We start from the raw sequence: 22,631 nt of genomic DNA, 5'->3' as shown, positions 1-22,631 counted from the left end.
TTTCTAAAAACAAAATGATATTTTTTTAACAACCGCTTTTGACTCTACTTTTTTTGAAACCATAATGATAGGCCTATGATGGTGTAATCATTCATATTTCAAATTATAAAATACTAAATCAGTTATAAGTTCTTCAAACATTTCTAAGCCAACCCTCCTACGTTTTGAAATCTAGCGTATCATTTTTTCTCTTTCGATCAATCATTCAACATCTTCCTTTTTTAGTCATTTTTTGTCTCTACTCTTTCTCTTGGTAGCTAAGGGCTTAAGTAGATCTATAAGAGAATCCAAGAGATCAAATGGTTTAAACAGAATTAAAATAGGATCTCTTTTACTGTGAATCATGTTTTATTTGTGAACAATGTCTTGTTGTTTATAAATGGATCTGTTTGGAAAGCAAGTAAACTGAGAGAGATTTTGGACAATTGCAATATGGGTTCAGAGATGGAAATAAACTTCCAAATCAACCACTCATTTTAATGGTTTGAATGAAGAATAAGAACAAAGGGGCCTTCTCTATTTCCATATATGTTATTTATTTTCAATGTGGGGTCAAATACATGGGTTTAAAACTTGAAGCCCAATGACTACAAGAAAAAAGATTGGGGATGGTTGTTGGAAAAGCTGTAAGCTCAAATTCCACATTGGAGTAACAAATAACTGTCACTTGGAGAAAAATTGACATTGGTCAAATCAATATTAATGTCATCCCAGTATTTGGCAAGCTCCCTAAATTCAACGTTCATTTTGCCCTGATTCCAAAGAAAGATAGGCCAGAATCCTTTGCAGAATTTAGACTCATCTCTTTGTGCAACTACGTGTACAAAATTGTTTCAAATATTCTAGCCTCTAGAATAAAAAAGAAATTATCACAGATGCCATTTCTCGAGAGCAGTTTGGCTTTCTTGGAGATAGGAAACTTTATGAAGCAATTGGTGTTGCCCAAGAAGGGCTTCACACAAGAAAATCTAAAAAGTGCAAGGCAACAGTTTTAAAACTTCACCTCTTCAAGGACTATGATCAAGTTCTATCACACAGGGCCATGTATCCTACTTTTCCATGAGTTCAACATGTAAATTAGTTGAAACACGACATGTCTTCTACATGCCTATGAGAAATTTTTGTATAGCCTCAACTTTTGAAGTGATTGAAATAATTTTTCTAAGAAGATTCAAAACTGTAGAATCCTCCATTTGTTTTTTAAATAGAACATATTATTTTAATAACTTTTGACTATTTTTTGTAAAATTAAAATGAATCCTCTACTTTTTCTAAAAACAAAATGATATTTTTTGAACAACTGTTTTTGACTCCATTTTTTTTAAACTAGAATGATTGGTCGTAATCATTCATATTTCAAATCACAAAATACTAAATCAGTTATAAGTTCTTCATACATTTCTGAGCCAACCCTCCTACATTTTGAAATCTTCCTTTCTATAAAACAACAATTGAATAAATATGGATTTTATTGCAAATATGGGTAGAAAAAGTCCCTATCCAAAAAGATGAAATTAGCATAATCCCAGGACAAGATTAAAACAAGCTCTATCTACTTGGAATGAGATATGGATCCCCCTTCTTGCACTGCTAGTTTCACTTCCTTGCTCAGCTCCTCTGCCCTTTTCATCTCATCTCCTTCTCTTCGCATAAGTTGTTTCATTGCAGTTATCAAGTCATCTCTATTGGGCACTGTGGTGTCACCTTCACAAAACTTGATTCCCACCTTGAGATAATCAACTAATAACACATCAATATAGTATTGATCTACAGTCATGGGCCATGTTATCAGTGGGACTCCCATTGTGATGCTCTCTAGGGTAGAATTCCACCCACAATGGTTAAGAAAACCTCCAACAGATGGGTGTGAGAGGACCAAGAGATGGGGTGCCCAACCTCTGATTACCAAGCCTCTGCCCTTTGTTCTCTCTTCAAAACCTTGAGGAAGCATGCCATATTCATCAGCAGGCATACTACTAGGTGGATCCATGATGACCCAGATGAAGGACTCTTCACTTGCCTCCAGCCCTGTTGCCATCTCCTCTATTTGTTTATTTGAGACAAAGGTCTGGCTTCCAAAGAAAATATAGATAATAGACTCATTTTATTTTGAGAGGGTCTAGTTCTTGGGTATGATTAAAGACCTAATAGTGGATATGGTATAGATTCCAAGAAATTTTGTGATAATGGATGTGGTGATTATAGATGTTCCCCCCACTTCATGGTATGTTTTTTATTGACATTGGGGGGACTTATGTAGGTGGCAGTATTTAGTTTGACTTATCATATGCCACTATACGTGGTTTTGGAGGTGATACACATCGCTTATATAGAGAGCCCAAAATGACTTAAGTTATTAGTAACCCTGAACATCCTTCTAACTTCCCTTCCTACAGCTTTGACAATATTGGAAATTTTATCCTCAGTTATGAATCAGCTCCTACATATGGATGTGAATATTTGATGTATAAAGAAGAAAACCTAGACCCTTCTATCCTTTGGAATTTTCACTTCAATGTCAAATTCAACAAAGATGGAAATGGGGTAGGAGTATTATTGACCTCATCCCGGGGGAAAGAGTTTCCACATGGCCCATGGGTTCAAGCTCGAATTTGAATGCATTAATAATGTAGCTAAATATGAGGCTTTGATTCTAGGCTTGGAGATAGAAAAAAAATATGGGCAAAAAGCTGCTAAAAATATTTGGATATTTTGATATAGTTGTTAAATAGGTCAGGGAAATTTGTCAGACCAAGCATCTAAGGCTAAGACAATATAAACATGTGGTATGGGACCTATTCGACAATTTATTTGACATTTTAACATTACCATTTTGACTAGGGAGGTGAACCACATAGCTGATAACCTATCCAAGTCTACTATAACTTCAGGCCTCCAAATATTCAACATTTATCCTACTTCATTACATACTATGTTAAGGTTATGCATAGAGCTGCAATCCCTCACAATGTTATGCAATGAAAGGTGTTCAAGTACGATGACCAGATCAAGAGATTCCTGACCATGGTGGATGAGTATACCAACATGAACATTGAAATGGTGAGGAGGAAGAACAAGAACTAGACATAGGCCAACCCTCCAACCAACCTATCCCTGAGATGATGGGAAAATATAAGTGATCCAACTAAAGACCAATTTGATTCCCTGAGGGCTAGTTCCACCAGAAAGGATTTTCGACCTGAATGATGTTCCCATAAAACCCCCCATAAAACCAAAGTTCTATGAAGTGGAAGATTACAACTTAGACATGGAATAAGACCCTATTTTTACATCAAGATGTCCAAAAATATATCCTCCTCAGAAAGAGAATAATACATAAATTTTTTCAAATAATGAAAGGATGTTTTTGCTTATAGTTACAAGGACTTGAAGAATTATGATCCATTTATCTTCCAGCATCAAATCCTTCCTACAAATTTGACAATATTAGAAATTTTATCCTTAGTTACAAACCAGATCCTACAGATAGATGTGAATATTTGATGTATAAAGAAGAAAACCCAGACCCTTCTAGCCTTTGGAATTTTCACTTCGATGACAAATTGAACAAAGATGGAAATGAGGTAGGAGTATTGTTGACCTCACCCCGAGGGAGAGAGTTTCCACATGGCCCATGGGTTCAAGCTTGGGTTCAAATTCATTAATAATGTAGCTAAATATGATGCTTTGACTCTGGGCTTGGAGACAACAAAAAATATGGGCAAAGAGCTTCTAAAAATCTTTGGATATTTTGATCTAGTTGTTAAATAGGCCACTGTTATCGGGAAAACTAGTGTCCATGCAAAGCTTCTAGTCCCACTAAGACTGGTAGCTATCTTAGAAACAAACAAACTAAAACTACTTTCATTTTCCTTTATGAGAAGTAGATAAGAGGGGAACAAACGAGACCAACCTCTGTCTTGTGCTTAGTTCCTTGCTTGATTCCTCTCCCTTCTGATAGATCTTTGCCACTCGCTTCCTCGTCTACCCAGCTTCAAAGAGCACCTGTGGAATCAAAGCAGCATAACACTATCCAAGAATAGAGATCTACTGTCACAAACAATATAGGACCAGATATATATTGACCACACAAATGGATATATCATCAATCATACAAGAATGTGGAGGAAAACCTGAATAGCTTTATTAATATCAAGAATACCAAAGAGGATTACAACCAATTTTTCTAACCCAGCATCATCCTCTGAGTAAGAAAGCCCTTATTCACTTCATGAAAAGCCTAGATCACCCAACACTATGATGTTACACCAAGAAAGCAGCAGCACTTCCTTACAAGATACAAAATTCCAGCCTCCGGATCTCTGGGATGAGGGATCCATATATAGATGATTGCACGGAGGTGATTTAGATTCTGAGATTTGATTAGTGTCCTCTCTCTGATAGTTCTTGATTCCACTTGGAGATTTATGATCTCTTACTCATCCCTGGGTGAATGCAGAGAGGCAAGTGTCACAGGAGAAGTTTCTGGAAGATTCCATGATCCTTCACCTCGCAAATTGACTCTGCCATTTGTCCACTCTCACCCATTGCACCTCATAGAAGGGATTTTCAGTATGCATCACACCTCCCGTGTGCATTTAGGTGGGATGCAGCGCACTTTGACCATGGAGCAGGTGAGATGGTCTAGTTTTGACTAGTTCTGAGTAGTTTTTCATGGAGAACTTCTGGAAGATGATGTAATCAGTTGACCTTATTCTTTTAGGGGTTGGAACAACACTTTTAGGGAATTAGGAGCCCTTGGTTCATGGACATATATGATTGGGGTTGCAGTGCCCAAAAATGTCTATAACAGTTGCCCCCTAAAGCATGAGGTCGTTAATCTTTTGATGTCAGGTGAAATGCTTTATCATGAGGATCCGAAGTTTTTTCGAGCTGGAAGGCGACCTGTAATAAGATACAATACAATACATTATCTTCATAATATTTTCATGATCTAGCTGAGGCGGGCATTCCCATGCTCAGCTTTATAAATTCATTTTCATGTACATAAGACAGACAATCATCTGTGTGCAGACTGATGATTCTGGTAGAGCCATCATCCCTTAGATTGGATGATTATCTGTGCAGCAATGATGTACATTTGATGTCTTTATTTTCATGAATATATATCACAGCCCGGATGGATGAAACTAGATCTGGGGTCTTCAATCTCATTCGATCTTCACTCAAAGTACAAGTCGATTCATGTGAGAGATGTTCTGGAGTCGAACATGGAAAGACATCGCCTGATTACCAGCCAATGATGTAAGTTGTTAACAGGCACGAGAGGAATCACCAATAATCATGATGACCCTTGAGGTACTACAGTACAATTCCCATGGTGTGAATAAGGGACTTGGCATCGAACACCACGCAAAATCTTTCTTTCGAAGGCCATTGATGTAAACCTGTCACCAGAAGTGAGAAACTTGCCATTGAGGCCTGCAAGCTTCAAAGCACTGAAAGGGTTGTCCTTAAGTCGACTTCTTGGATAATGAGCTAATGTCGACAAGAAGTGACCTGCCATAGGAGGGCCTTAATGAATCCCACATCTACGACACAGAACGAAGTAAATGATTTTGGAGGTGAAAACGGTCTGATGATACAGGGTTCAGGGTGGCGGTCATGAAAGAATGGAGCGTGAATGTATTGAAGTAGATGAGACACAGGTGAATTCTCTGAGCGACTTCTCTTGAACATGCCAGCGACACTGACATGATGGATTGGTAGCATTAACCCCAAATATGGATGGTGTGATGGACCAATGGTGATATGACCAGTGAACAGAACAACCCAACCCGACTCGGATGCGGAGTGAAAGTGTCATGTTCAAGAGCGACTTGCTAACAATAAAGTTTCTTCAAGCTTTTCTTCCCAATTTTTCCCCAGTCATTGCTGACCAGTACGTCTTTATTTTTGTCAAGCTTGAGGAGGATAACATATGCTTGTTCTATAATTTTCCCTTCGGGCAAACCCATCACTATGTTTTAATGAGCCTAGTGATAGTGAAACTCGTTCTTGTCTGTATGGAAAAGTTTGTCACTATTCGGTTTTAACGAGTTTAACGACAAAGATAACTCGGTCCTTTTCAATTTTAGAGAGTTTGAAAAGGACGTAAAGAAAACTCCAATAATCCTTTTTCGTCTTATAATCCCTTAAGTCCGAAAAAGTATAAAATAATACAAAAGGGATGAATTTTCGGTAATTTTAACGAGCTGAACAAAACAAGCACTCAATCTTTTTGAGAAATAATCCCTTAGGTCCAAAAAGATTAAAATCTAAAGTAGGGATAGCACTTCCGGTCACTTTAATGAGCTGGAGAGGCCAATTACTCGGCAATCTTTTCATATTTTATGAGTCAGATGAAAAGAGCTTAAAGGAGACTCGTTTTTCGAGGAACGAATGATAAATTCGGGTAGCAGCTAAATCTAGGTAAGGTTTGGAACTTTCCAATCATGGCAGTGTCACAAGGATGGCTAACAGGATCACTCTTCACAGTTGTTCCTCAAAAAGGGTAAACAATCAAGTGGAGGTGAATGATCGGCCAAAATAGAGTGGAGGTGATGATGAGAACATGACCAAGGCTTCAAAGGCTGATGATGATGCATTCGCGATGGTTATTTACCAGAAATTGGTTCATCTTTTAATGAATGAGCTTAAACTCTGGGGGAAACATTTGCTCACTGCTTATGCTTAATTTTTAATGAGCTTGAACTCCACATAAAAATTGCTCGATCCAGTCGTATAATAAGGGTGTCTCATCTAAGATGCCATTTTTTATGGAGCTTTCACCTTACAAAGCTTTGCCCCGCATCCTTCCTTTACACAAGTTAGGAAACAACCAATCCTACGAGTTTAAAGGGTTAGAGGACCTACAAATTTAAAAAATAAATGGTCGCTCTTCACTTGCATGCAAAAAGGTTTGCGTGCCCCTAGGTATAGTGAAAAATTTCCAGGTCACCAAAGATTGTTCCATCCACACCGCAGACAAAACACTTCCTCGGCGATGTCTACCGAAATAGACAAAGGTGAGTGGCGCAACTTGCCTCTGCTCACATAACTTTGACGAAGGAATCTTATTCCAGTCTAATATCATAAACTAGTCATATATCCTTCGCGGAAAACTACCCTACGCCCAAGGTTTTCTTGCCGAAACTGACCAGGGAGCATGCCCCCTGGGTTTCAGTCGTGTCCTCGCGAATAACTCGCGCTCATCAGGTGGACGAACTAGGAATTGATGAGACATTCCTTGCGTGAAAAGACCATTCAGGGATGGTATTTGAATATTTGCTATGTGTGAGCCAGGAAATGAAAGCTGGTCTACGAGCTTGACCACTCTTCCTTCATGCGGAAAACACATTACTCTAAAGAGCGAGGAGACAATGGTTCCCATGCAATAAATATAGTCGCGTCCAAGTAGTAGACTATAATCTAGGGGTCCTTGAACTACCATTATGTTCATGTGAACGGTTTTCCTTCTCAATGTTATCGGCACATTGGGAAGGATCCCTAATGGTCGACTGGTTCCTTTGTCAAAGCCTGTTAGATTTCTCATCTCAGGCAAAAGCTATGGCGAACCAAGCGCTTTCTAAGCAGATGAGGAAAGGATACTCACAGAAGCCCCTTCATCTATGATGGTACCAGCCATGACCATTCTGCATATTTGAGCAATGACTCGAAATGGTACACTAGCCGGTAAACGGGGTCTGCCTAGTAGATTCCAATCGAAGGAAACAACTAGGTTGCTTGGAGGTGGGACTGAATAGACGGTCGGATATGACTATGACGAACTTCCTTCCTGCAGTAAAGGAATGGGTAGACTACCCCCATGTTTATCGGAGTCTGTGTTTATGAAGAGAATTTGAACGGTGTCGCTCTTATTCTCTTCGGTGATTGTATCATCTGAATATGGATCCTCTGAAGGCAAGACCGGGTCAACTGCCGCCTCGACCTTTTGACTTTCTTCTGGTGTAGATTCAAATGGTTTATCTTCAATGATAGACGCTTCGACCGACCACAATGGCGTGTCAGTTGGATTTTCAACTAGTGATGGACTTGGCAAGAGTTTCTTATATCCAGGAGGAAGCCGTAACAGTGAAACCAGACGGTCATCCAAAACTCTTTTAGCCTCATCTAGGAAGGGATAATGGTGGACGGCATGATCACCTTCACACAATTTACAAGGGAATTTACTTTTCCTTTTCTGTCCCGACGTTTCGCTTTCACTAGTTGATGGTGTACTTTCAACATGATCATCAGAGGTTGTTGACACGAGATTGTGCAAACGAGGAGACCAATCCCATAAGATTTGAGGGATGTAAGGACAATCTCGATGATAGTGATCTCCTTTGCAAATGACACATGGAGATTTAGGTTTTGATAGTGCAGTGTGTGGATTTTCACTAGATGATGCCTGATTGCCCCTTTTCGCCTTTGGCTCCTTCTTCTTCTTCTCTTTCTTCTCCTTCCCCTTCTTCTCCTTCTTAGTTACTTGATTTTTGGCTTTACCAGCTTCATCAAGTGAAGAGGAAGGAGGAGAGGGAGAATCAGATGAAGTAGAAGGTTGGGGGGTAGCTTTGGTATCATCTAGTTGCTTACTTGATTGCTCAGGAATCACGGTGTTCTGAACGACAGAGGTCGAGAAGAGCCATACAGGCAGGCCGATTGTCAATCCTGGAAGTGACAATGTGGCCATATGGGGTGCACCAACATCTCCCCAAGAGGAGAAAGGACTAGGATTCCCTCCAAGGGGAAATCCTTGGTTGGTGGACTCCATTTTCCTCAACCTAAGACCAATGTAGGAAAGGTGATGTTTATTCTGATTAAAATAAATATTAGACACTTTGACACAACTTGTTTTTTCAATTTTTAAGAGTCGAGAAAAAACAAAAGATGACTCTAGTCGCCTTCGATTTTTAATGAGCCTGAAGTGACAAGTGCTCAGATGGACCTTTTCCTATAAGGAGTCTGAAAAGGAACGAAAGAGACTACTCTGGAAATCTAGATAGAGGGATTACCAAACCAATTGCAAAACTGCAGAATACTTTGTACGGTACGGCAATCAATCTTCCCGAACACTGTGTTCAGTGCATTGCAATCGATAGGGCGGCAGACATGGCTTCCTATGGATAAAGGATATAGCCTATTGTGGTCTCCCAATATATACTCAACGGTACATGAGAGCACAAGTCCATACTGGCACTTGTCATCTCAAAGTGGAGGAATCACCCAACCAGCAATGAAAACAACAGTTACCAGGCTTTACGACGCTGGAATATGTCTCTAGCCTAGACTTCTAAATGTTGTGCGTTAGGTTCCAAAGCATTTTTAGATTCATTAAATTTATTTTATAGTTGATCTTGTTTAAGAAATTTTCCTTTCAGGTTCACTACGTGATGTAGATATACAATTCCTAAAATGCAATCTAAGATGATAAAAAAATCGTTTAACCTTATTTTTGCAATGAAAATCCTATCTACTAAAGAAGGAGAGATGATATTCTTTCAACATAGAGTAGAGAGCACACACTATATGCACTGTCCTAAATCAAACCAATAAACAGTCTAAATGAAAATGCACATGCATGTATTTTTTTTCATCCTTCTTAATGTGTGAATGATTAAAAGAAAGCTAAGCGCAAATCTGAATTATTTTTCAAAGCGACATTACTAACAAGCTTCTTTTCAAGAGAAAATGAAGACAATGACGACACTTTGCGATTTGGAATGGAAAACTTGCTTTGGACACTTGAAAAACTACTAATCCAAATCAAATACAAGAGTAACAGTGTAATCGACTATCAAGAACAATCAGATTCTCTTTTATGACTGAAAACGACACTTGCAACACTTCCAAATCAAGAAACGACAGTTCAATTATGCTACTTCTTTGTAAAAGAGAACTGAAAATGGCTCACAATACATAAAAACATTTACAGTTCTTTGCACAATGGAGGCAGAATAATGGCAATGAAGGGGGTTTTCAACAGAGGTATACTGACTACAGACAGCAAAACTCCTGAATAGAGCTGAAAAGAGTGAAGAAAAACCAAAGTATGGAGGCAAAATTAGCCTTCTCTGATCAGCGTACTTGTTACACAGGGATTCCAGTATGCATCCCACCTACAGCACATGGGAAGTGCGATGCATACTGATATCCTTGAAGAGAGGGTGCGATGGTACAGTGCAAGACTTTTGATCCAATTCTTGATCACAGTTTGCAGCACAGTTCAGGGATTTAGGCCGAGCAAGTGATAATCAGTAAATAAATCACAGGGGTAGATCTAAGGAGGTTACTAGAGCCACGACAAGGGCAATTAGAGAGTTTGTAAATCGATTGTTCAGTTCATAAACAAAAACCGAAGATAGACTGAAGCAACATTGATCTACTTTGCACTTGCATAGCAAATGCAGTTCGAACGCTAGTTGGCTTGACTTCAGGCTCCGTCTGTAAGTTTATAAAGCAAACAAATATAGACAAACAAACAATCTATTCTCTCCCAAGTGGAGTTTCCATTTTTTTATCAGGAAAACTAGTGTCCATGAAGAGCTGCTAGTCCCACTAAGACTAGTAGCTATCTTAGAAACAAACAAACTAAAACTACTTTCGTTTTCCTTTATGAGAAGTAGATAAGAGGGGAATAAAGGAGACCAACCTTTGTCTTGCGCTTAGTTCCTTGCTTGATTCCTCTCCCTTCTGATAGATCTTTGCCACTCGCTTCCTCGTCTACCCAGCTTCAAAGAGCACCTGTGGAATCAAAGCACCATAACACTATCCAAGAACAGAGATTTACTATCACAAACAATATAGGACCAGATATATATTGACCACACAAATTCATATATCATCAATCATACAAGAATGTGGAGGAAAAATTGAATAGCTTTATTATAATCAAGAATAGCAAAGAGGATTACAACCAATTATTCTGACCCAGCGTCATCCTCTCAGCAAGAAAGCCCTTCTTCACCTCATGAAAAGCTTAGATCACCCAACACTGTGATGTTAGACCAAGAAACCAGTAGCACTTCCTTACAAGATACAAAATTCTAGCCTCTGGATCTCTGGGATGAGGGATCCATTTATAGATGATTGTAGGGAGGTGAGTCAGCTTCTGAGATTTGATTAGTGTTCTCTCTCTGATAGTTCTTGATTCCACTTGGAGATTGATGATCTCTTACTCATCCCTGGGCGAATGCAGAGAGGCAAGTGTCACAGGAGAAGTTTCTGGAAGATTCCATGATCCTCCACCTCGCAAATTGACTCTGCCATTTGTCCACTCTCACCCATCGCACCCCATAGAAGGGCTTTTCAGTATGCATCGCACCTCCCATTTGCATTTAGGTGGGATGCAGCGCACTTTGACCATGGAGCAGGTGAGATGGTCTAGTTTTGACCAGTTCTGAGTAGTTCTTCATGTAGCACTTCTCGAAGATTATGTAATCAGTTGACCTTGTTCTTTTAGGGGTTGGAACAACACTTTTAGGGACTTAGGAGCCCTTGGTTCATGAACATATATGATTGGGGTTGCAGTGCCCAAAAATGTCTATAACAACCACGGATATTGGTCAGACCAATCATACGAGGCTAAGACAAGATAGACACGTTCGACAATTTATTTAACATTGTTAACATTACCATTGTGTCTAGAGAGGTGAATCACAGAGCTGATAACATAGCCATGTCTACTATAAATTCAGGCCTCCAAATCTTGAAAATCTATCCTACTCCATTACCTACTCCATTAAGGTTATGCACAGAGCTACAGTCCCTCACAATGTTAAGCAATGGCAAGTGTTCAAGTACAATGACGAGATCAAGAGATTCCTGACCATGTTGGATGAGTATACCAACATGAAGATCAACTTGGTGAGGTGGAAGAAGAAGAACTAGAGACACACCAACCCTCTGACCAACCTATCCCTGAGATGATGAGTAGATATAAAGTGATCGAACTAAGGACTGATTTGATTCCCAAAGGGCTAGTTCCACCAGAAAGAATTTTTGACTTGAGTGTTGTTCCCCTAAAACCTGCCATAAAACCAAAGTTCTTTGAAGTGGAAGATTGCAACTTAGACATGGAAGAAGACCCTCTATTTGTCAAAATTTCCAAAAATCTATCCTCTTCAAAAAGAGAATAATACATAAATCTATTCAAATAATGAAAGGATTTTTTTCTTTGAGGTACAAGGACTTGAAGACTTATGATCCATGTATCTTCCAACATCAAATACTTGTCAAGGATGATGTAAAACTATTCAGGTAGAAATTGAGACAATTGAACCCTTTACTACATCCTCTTGTCTAGAAAGAAAGAAAGTGCGCAAAGATCATCATCCCGGTATGGTATTATGATTGGGTGGAAATTTTGGTACCTTTCACGAAGAAAATGCGGAGATAATTTTCTGTGTAGAATTCATAAATTGAAACAAGGCATCTCTCAAAGAGAACTACCCCTTGCTTAAAGTGGATCAGATGCTATAGAAGGTAGTTGGGGTTGAAAGTATTTCCATGTTGGATGGGTTTTCTGGTTACAATCAAGTCAGGGTTGACCCAAAAGATGTGCTCAAAATTACATCCACAACTTTGTGGGGTACATTTTCCTATGTACGAATGCCATTTAGATTGATGAATGCAGGGAAAATTTTCAAAGAGCCATGGACTATGCCTTTGCAGACATCAAGGACCAGTTCATGGTGATATATTTTATTATATGAAAGTATTATCCAAGAAGGAAGCATACCACGTGGAGCACTTGAAGGAGGGGTTTTCTTACATGTATAAATTTTAGCATTTCACTTAACTCGAAGAAGTCATTTTTTGGAATGGTAGAGGGCAAGTTGTTGTGCCACATTGTATCTTCTCAAGGAGTGAAAATTGATCGTAAGAGGGTTTAAGTTATAAATACTATTACTTTTCTCAAACATAAGATGGTGATTCAATATTTCTTTGATAAAATTAACTTACTAAAGAATTTCTTTCTTGCTTGACCAACCGCCCATTGACCTAGCGCAAGAAAGCTCTCAATAATGGAAAGGAAAAAGAACTCGTCCAACAAAGGAGGGTGAGGAGGTTTATCCCTAAATTTTATAAACTTACCAAACATATGACGACCATGCTTAAGAAGGATAGTGAGATAAACTGGGATGTTCCTACCCAAGAATAGTTCTTGGCCATAAATAAAGCTCTGGGATTAACTCCTATTTGAACAAGTCCAATTATACTAAGTAGTTTATGATCTTCCCTTTTGCTTCTTAGCATACTATAGTTGTAGTATTATTAAATAAGAATGGTGAAGGTCATGAGGAACCCATTGCCTTCTTATGCAAGGATGTTAGAGATGTTGAACTAATGTATAACATCCAAGTATAACATCATGGAGAAACATGCCTACACTTTGGTCAAAGCCTTTAAGTCCTTTAGGGAATATGCGCTACAAGCTCTAATAGTGGTCTATGTTCACCATATCTCTATAAAGGATATGATCTTCCAGCCAGATGTGGATAGAAGAAGAGGGAATTGGATCACCAAGATCTAGAAATACTACATGGTGATCAAGTAGACAAAGATGATGGAGGGATAAGGACTAATCAAGTTGATGGCAGAAGCAAATTTGAAAGTGACAGGAATCAACATAGTGGAGGGTTGCATTGTAGGCACTGCCTAAGAGGATGAAGGATAAAAGGAGACTGACACCAAAACCTACTACCATAAGCCTGCTCCCAATCATGTTTGTTCCCTGCTCCAACTCAAAAACATTAGGAGGAAGCAGAGGACCTACAAACCAAATAGGCCTACCAAAAACAACCTTGCACAAATGATCTATATAAACGGCTTCTAGATCATAGAAAGTATTGATAAGGGTACCCCAACTTTCCACATTCAAATCCATGTTATATCTCATGAATTTAATGACACTATCTGAATTCTTGTACCTATGGAGAAGGGGGGAGATTTGATACTGGGGAAAACTAATAGGGTGAGGTAGATCAAGAATATGGACTGCATCATTATCTGTTGATACTTATTCATGCAGCATGTATTTCTAGAGAGCATGAATGACAGAAGCATAAAAAGCAGCGATGGGGTAGAATACTATCCTGGATATGCCAAGCTTGGCAGCTATGTTCTGAGTCCATCCAAGGAAGAAATCGTTGATAATGCAAATAGGAGGGCAAAACCCATCTGATCTCTTATTCTGATGGTCGAACCAATATTCTATTGGATGAGCGAGCTCCTTGATTGAATACATGAAGAGTTGGAAGAGATGAAGGGCGAGAAGTTGCTATGTGTTTTCACATCTCGGACAAATTCCTTGGGTAGGAAGGAAGGGGAGGATAAGAGGTTGAATGTGAAGGCCCTCTGCAGAAGATGTGTGCAAGAGAGAATTAAGGAGGGATTAATTTTGTGGAGTTGTGAGGACTGTTAGCGAGAGCCCATGAGACACGAGAGACTATAAAGATAAAGAATTAGGCCCACAATATCTTAAGCCCTAAATTTTTATTAAACGTTGATCTGTGATAAAATTCTTGAAGAACAAGTTTGATTGACTATGAATACTCACAAAGAAACATGATACATGAATGATATTGTTTTCCCATGAGTGAATAATTAAATTAAATTGCCTAGCATTTTTGCACTATTATATGATGAACTCCATACTCGAATCTGAATGGTTGTAACAAGATCAATTTTTTTGAAGCCCTATATTATAGACAACCTAAAATTAGTAAGTTGTAAAGATAAAATCATTAGCTCAAAACTAAACCACAATGCTCAGTAGACTGACCCGCAATGATGATTTCCAACTCTTCAAAGCAAGATCATGAGGAAAATAGATTGAAGTTGACTGAAACTTGTTGTGTGATGAGGGCCACTCACAGTGCACATCAATGATGATTGAAAGTGAACTGAGGAATAATACACATCGCAGGGAACTGAGAAATAGGGAGTGATAACACAAATAAAATTGTTAATGTAATTTGACCCGACATGGTAGGGAGTTTGTTTAACAACGTCATGGAAGAAAATAGTTGTTGGTTGTGCAACGAAAAATTTAGAGGTGCATTATCCATTTTGCAGACACCATGAGCCAGATGTGAAGTTGAGAGAAGGGTAAGCCTAAAAAATTATGTGTCAGGTGTCAAACGGAGATCAAAAGTGTAGACGCCAAAGGGAAGTGAACTGATTCAAAGAAAGTTGAAATTATTAGCTACACAAAGCTCTTTAATTTTTCTATCATACCTTTTCCATCAAAGATCATATCAGAATCTGATTTTATACTTGTAATATTACCAATATGATGACCAATATTCATCATGTAACTTACCAATATTCATCACTTAATTTTTAAGTTATCAATATAAAAAAAACAACCTGTTCCAAAAACATATGCAACATTGAACAAATTTAAAATAGGAAACCTTGATAGTCAAGATAGTGAAAATTTAGAAAGGAATAGTTATGCATGACTAATTTAATTGGAATAGAAGTTGTAATCTCACAATACCAAACAAAATGGATCTCCCAAGGGAGTTGTGTATTGAATGAGATATCCCTTTCCAATGTCTTCAAAAACAGTCTTCAACTATTTTCTAAGAACTTCCCAAATATGTAACTTGAACGGGTACCATTCTCTCTGGACAAGGCTCTCCTTTCCAGGAGGCAATCCTCCACTCCCAGATGGTACCAACAGACCACTCCCTTGAGACAGAAAAACACTCCATGGACCAGCTCTTCTTCTAGCACTTCAAGATAGTCCTATATTACAAGTTTTTCTTTTCATCCTCTGATGGTAGAAATAACCCACATGAGAGAAATGTTTTCTCCTCTTTAGGTGACAGGTGAAGGGGGCATTGATACCTGGCAGACTATTTCTATAGAGATATAGATATACAAATTTAGAACAAGTGCTCAGCCAAGGTGAATTGATCCTTATAGTATATTTATGTAAAGTTCAAATGATTTCATTTTTCTTAATGATCCAAAGGAAGGAGGGATTGTTCTAGAAATCCTCATTTTTGCAAGGCGCAAAATAGTAAGGTTCTTATAGTTTCCAAGTTAAAGAGGAAGTTCACCTTCAATGTTTGGATTCCCACCTCCACAAAGAGCTTTCAAGTTCTGTATCATCACAATCTCAAGTGGTATCTTAATTCTCACCACTCATATGGTTATCAGATATAATATAGAATAAATTGACCAAATTGCAGCAATTACGAAGATTTGGAGGGAGGGTTCCTTCAAGTTCATTGTGGTAGAGAATAATGGTCTGGAGATTTTTGAGGTTACCAATTTCAGAGCGTATACTTCCTATTAATATATTTCCACATAGATCTAAAAACACTAAGTTGTTGTAATCTCCAATCTCTCTTGGAAGTGTACCAGTGAGATTGGTCACAGAAATTACAAGTGATTGGAGAGATTTAAGAGTTGCAAACTATGGAGGAACTTTACCTAAGAGTTCTATGGAATCTAGAAATATACCAGTAACCAAGTATTTGAAAGAACATGAGATGCCACTCCATTTGTAGATATTTTGGTCTCCAAGATTCAAGATTCCATGTACTTAGTGTTGATCCTCTATTACCATTCAATGTCTACATTCATGAAAAGAGTACTTGGCCTTCTAGATTCAGCCCCATTGATGTCCATTCTGAGAGCAGGATCGCATAGCTAGCCTAGCAAACCTCCACTATGAATCTTAAGATTACTACATCTGTGGAAAAATAATATAAAGACCTACATCTCCCACCGTGACTATATCTTGGTCGTAAGATATAACATATACAGAAGCAGCGATGAAAGTGATAACACAATATTCAATGCCTAGTGTACCAAAGATCTACAAAACTAATGATGAATGCAATATATCTGTTGCCCAGTGTGTACATGTTTAAAATTCAATGAACAATGAAGATTTCATCTGTACATGCCTTTATGACATTATTTCATTAATGTAAAGCCTAGATTTATGGCCCATACAAAGGTAAGTGTATTACCTACCCAGTTCATTGCCCTATTCTACAAATTATTCCAAGTTGCAAGATTCCTCATATTCAAGAATTTTAGTGAGATAGTGAGGGAATGTATGAAAACCCATCATAAATAGTCATGCTACTAGGTTATGCTTTGTCAAACTTCTAGGATCCCATGGCACTCTTGTTTTTGAGTCTTGTGCAACAAACATAAAGTTTGTGTTTTGAGAAAAAGAGTCCCTTGTTTTAGTTTCTCCTTTAGGTGGTTGAGTTACCATCATTTGAATCTCAAGAGATGAGTGACTCTCCCCTCCAATAATAATGTTGGACTATATCTAAAACATAAAAAATTCCCTTACCAATCTCTTTTAATCTTATTCCTTCATAATATTTGCTTGTAATTATTAGTGTGTCATTGGCCTACATAGCCCAATTTTTAGGTTTTCGTTTTTATATCAACAAGAGGAAACATGCCCTTTTATCTTTTAAAAAGGTTGACATTCTAGGTTAGATATACCTTTCCCAATGACATATAAGCCTATATCACTAGGTCATAATATGTACTTCATGTTTTCATGAAACATAAAATGTTTGCTCCATAAAGAGAAAACTTAGCAAACAAATTTTATGCCACATAAATCCTTGACAGTTCTTAAAATGGGTTGATAATGTCCTAAATTCCAAATCATTAGTATCATTATGGTTTCTATCCCTAGCAATAGATTTCGATTTCTAATTACTCCCCATTTTCCTTCATTTATGACTTCATTTGCTATTTGAATTTAATCTATCTTATGGATATAAGAAACATTTTTGAGAGATCATATTTTGTTTTAAGTATATTGAAAAATTATGTATTTGAATTAATACAACGACCAATACCTTTCAAAGGAGAGTGTTTCTTCCCCATATAAAGTTCTACATCGAAAGGGTATTTCTCCAAATATGATATTTGTTACCCGAAGGCAATACATTGTATCCTATGCAAATTGAGTAAAAGGTATGCTTCCCATGTTTTTTCTATTGTATGATGATATGTGTTTGTTATGATTTTAAACTTATAAACTCAACAAAATTTGAAATATGTATATTTTAAAAAGATAACCTTAGAACACATAAGAAGATACACAATTATAAATCAATGAAAATGAAGGGGAATTTTACCTTAACACAATAACTTAAATGGACTCAACTAGCATATGATCCAAAATATGTATTTGGTATTTAGCTATTTCAACTATTTCATGTTGTCTCTAGAGAAACTTCTATGAGGTGGAAGAGAATGAGGAAGGAGATTATCATGCTATGAAAAAACAAAGAAAAGGAAGTTGTGTAGACTAATTGCATAAGTTTAGTTATTTATAAACTACAATTAGCTTACCTAAGAAAAAGTTAGGACCGATTGGACTCAATGCAACAGCTAGTTCGTCAACTTGTTACTGAAAATGTCCAAAGGAAATCATAGATAGAGCAGTCATAACAATAGAATAAGAAACAAAATACATATGAGATATCCTTTATACTTAGGTAGGAAATTGTAACGTTTAGATAAGTAAATAATAAACTATGAAAACCGATGAATAGGCTAGATACTCCTAATGTTCTCCTCAATTACTAGCTAACGACTTTCGTAGTCGCCTGTAATGTATTTTAGATTCAAAATGTACTTAAGAAGGGATTGATGGAGAAGAATAATTGCACATTTGATCATTGGGAAGTATCATCCCTTGTACTTGGTTTCAATTTGGTTGCCTTCTACATTAGGTACTTATTGGGTTGGTCAATGACTATTCTATGTCTTGTTTTGATAAGCTAAGTGTGCAATGTCTTCTAGGTTTATAATAAACAATCCTTAAATGTGGATATATGTAAGTTTTTACTCATCACCTAGAATTTTCTCATCAATTTCCCCCTTTAAGTAAGTTATAATTATTGCATTATTGCATTCAGTATAGCTACTCGCCCCATAGGTGCACCCATCATTGTAATGAGCACATACATCTCATAGTACTTATACACAACTAAGAATGGGAGCTGAGCCAAAATTTGAATTGTGATATCAGGCTTGTAGATTGATACAACCACAAAAACAATCACAGGTACATTTTTTATAATAAAAAAATTACATGCCAGAGGTAGAATGGAGTAAAGAGCTACCCAAAAATTTGTGCATATCATCTATGAGTTTATGGCCATTGGCCTTTCTTGTGTTGGGTTGATTACAACAATGTTTGAGTAAGGTATTGATTTCTTCTATTATCTCAATCCAAGTTTATCGAATGTGGAATGTTGATCCATTCAATTTAATTATAATTTATTTTCTTATAACTATTGTGCATTGCAAGATCTATGTTGTATGGTTGTTCTTTTCTCTAATATATATGAGAATGCAACATATTTTCTGAAGAAGCCAATTTCTTAACATGTAGAGTAAAAGAAACCATTGTTGAAGAAGCCCATCTTGCTGGAAACCAATAAACATATAAAGCACGACCTACAAAAAGGGCCAAATATCTTCAACAAGAATTGAATGGGTTCCTTGAGGCTGCTTTTCATCATGGCATATTTTGGCTATTATTTAACTGAAAGTCCCTATAGATATTTTACATGGAACATTCCATGGGGCACAATACGGCCTCTTGGTATTCCTCAGCAGGTAGAGTTTTAAAAAATCTCAGGCCTGTTTCAATGCAAATAGTTGTAGCTCACATATGAGTTGCGAGGATTTTTCTGAGACACATTCTGTTATTGTTGCGGGGGACTTTAATAAATGGACAATTCCTTGGAACCCAGATTGATAGTATCACCAATGATAACATCTTTGTGAATGTATTTAAGAACCCAGATCAAGCTTTCTTATTAACTTGGTAAATTCTTTGGGTTATATCTTTGTGGATTCACTGATTGAGATTCATGGATTTATTTAGTGATTTACAATATTGCATTGAGGTCTTTAAACAATTTCTGCTACAGGAGTGGCATCTAGCAATGGAGAAATTCATGCCAAGATGGAGTACCCAGCACAAATTGCCCCATGCCAGGGGAAAAATTTACGTAGAAGTTCTAGGTGAAGGACCATATAGGTAGCTACCATTATCTTCCATCATTTTATTTGCATAAAGCTTCAGGGGATTTGGAGAACTAAATGTAGCTAGCACGGCTTTGATCCCTATTCCATTCCCTCCTCTTTTTGGTGGTATCACTCTGCCTATAGGTGACTAGTACAAAACCAACTCTTTAGTAAGTTATTAATCCATCCATGAAACATGTATATCTCTTGAAATTAAAGAGACTCGGTATGTTCAACTTCAGCCTGTCCACCAGAATGTTCTCTTGCAATTCATCAATCTCACCATATTCTATCTTTGGGTACATCCTTAGGAGGACACTTGATGTGGGGAGATCTATTGGTAATCTTGATGTTGTTCACATTCATAGTTGTCATCTACCAAATGAAATAGAAATTACAGTGGAACAAGTTACTTATCACTAATGTCTATCATATGGTAGTTTGTTAGATTTACTATAGGTGTTTCTAGCCTTTCAATGATTCACAAGATCTAGTTTATTTTGATTTTATCTAACAGATGTTGAATCCATTTCTTCTTCTCTTGAGATGTATCTAAAATGATCCATCTGTAATATGAAGGGAAAAAATACCACCTCCGAATTTCAAATGTGCGATTGTCATCATCTTTGAACTTCAGGATTCAGGGTCACAAATTGAATCTTGTGGAGGTAGAAGGATCTCACACTGTTCAAAATGTCTATGATTTTCTTGACATTCATGTTGTCCAGTCCTACTCTGTTATGGTCATTATGGATTATCCACCTCAGGACTATTATATTGTTGCATCTACCGGTTTCAAAAGTCCTGTTATTTTTAATACTGACATTTTCCACCACAGCAATTCCCAGAAGTAGGATTCTGGATGAATACGAGGGGGTCCAACAACCGAGATTGATTGGTCTGTGAACCAAGCCAGACCCATCATATTTGGTTCTTTCCCTTATTACTTTGGTTTTATCATAATGCACACGTGATATAATCTTATAGATTTTACAAATGGATAGATAGATGAATGTATATCTGCATGATTGATAATGTTTTATGATTACCAGAAAATACAGATAAAAGATCTTCATAGAAATTGGGGATAGCTATTAAAATAAATTTCAAATAATGGTTAATGGTTTTCTGGTTTGAGTAGTTGGGATTATGGCTTGCCATCTCATCTACCCAGGTTCAAGTCTCCCGAAGCATCTTATAGACTGTATTGTTTAGGTTAGGTTCAAGAAGGAGGAAGCCCCAAAGAATCTCAGCTAAACAATGTTGAATTTTAAAATATCTAAGATTTTTTATCTATCCTATATAATCAAGTTCTCAAAATTTGAATGGCTAATGTTCTACAGATGGAACTTGACAACTAGTGTGACTCGTCCAAGTCCACAAGGATATTTCCACTACGGTAAAATCAAAACTACTAAAACAATAATCCTCTCAAACTAATAACCCACCATCGATGGAAAACAATGCTATGTAGTGACTCCAAAACACCATTGCAGCTTGCAGATTACCACAACATAGGTGGAGTTTTTGTTGCTGGTGCATTCCCAATAGTCCCAATATTACATTATCTGCTCATAAGGCGACGATTATGGTAAATGTGGAATATTGTTCTTTTGTTTGGAATCTGAGAAGAAAATAAAAAGGCCATGAGAAAATTCCATTGGAAATCTCTGTACTTAGATTGTAATTCGGAAGTATTGAGGAGCTTATGTGTTGAGGAGTTGTGTACAAGACTATGAAGTGTAGTCAAGGTCAGAGAAGGAGAATGAGTAGGAAAATTTGAGGATTTTCCCACTATAAATAGGGCTAATATTTTTCAAATCACTATTCAAGCCCTTAATACCTAAATCTTACAAATTGGGCATGGAAGTGTCGACATACTCCAACAGAGTACATTTATTCATAAACCCTACAAACCCTAGATTTGAAATACATTCCTATGTTTGGTCAGGGTTCCCTAACTAGGTTTTTAAGGGATTTGGAGGCCAACTAGATATCTTGGTCCTGCAATTGATCCATACATTTAGAAAAATTTAAGTGTTTAATGTGTTTGAAGAGAGAAAATTAGAGAAAGAAGGAGTGCATGGGAACTGAGAATTTGGTATTTTTGCGTGAACACCTCGTTCTAGTCTCTACGCCCCATGGATGCTAAGAGTAAATCCCGTGGACCTGATAGTAGTGTCGTGGTGAGGAGGGGCAATAGTTACTATGGCTCCTGGAAATCTCCACACTACTCTCCATTTTTTCCCTTTGGTTATGGGCTCCTCTCTGCTGAATCAATATTTACTGTGGCTCCTAGAATTCCCCACACTACTCTCCATTTTTTCCTTTTGGTTATGGGATCCTTCCAGACTCTGCGCCCCATGGATGCTGAGAGTAATTCCTGTGGCCCCGCTAGTAGTGTCGTGTTGTGCAGGGCCAAGTTATCGTGCCCCTTGGAAATCTCCACACTGCTCTCCATTTTTTCACTTTCGTTATTGGCTCCTCTCCGCTGAATCAACAGTTACTATGGATCCTCGAAATATCCACACTGCTCTCCATTTTTTCCTTTAGTTATGGGCTTCTTTCAGACTCTGTGCCCCATGGAT

The 22,631-nt window shown here is 37.6% G+C and overlaps 1 pseudogene; it reads right to left on the bottom strand.

The window, feature by feature from the left end:
* Window positions 1-1,468: 1,468 nt before the first annotated feature.
* LOC149219637 (UDP-glycosyltransferase 89B2-like) lies at window positions 1,469-22,504 on the bottom strand (annotated as a pseudogene).
* Between the last annotated feature and the right edge of the window lie 127 nt (window positions 22,505-22,631).

This window comes from Pinus tabuliformis, chromosome Q (genome assembly GCF_031772625.1).
Source record: "Pinus tabuliformis cultivar Carrire ecotype Pingquan chromosome Q, CPIR1, whole genome shotgun sequence".
Lineage (NCBI taxonomy): Eukaryota > Viridiplantae > Streptophyta > Pinopsida > Pinales > Pinaceae > Pinus > Pinus tabuliformis.
This window is presented reverse-complemented; position numbering and strand designations above follow the sequence as displayed.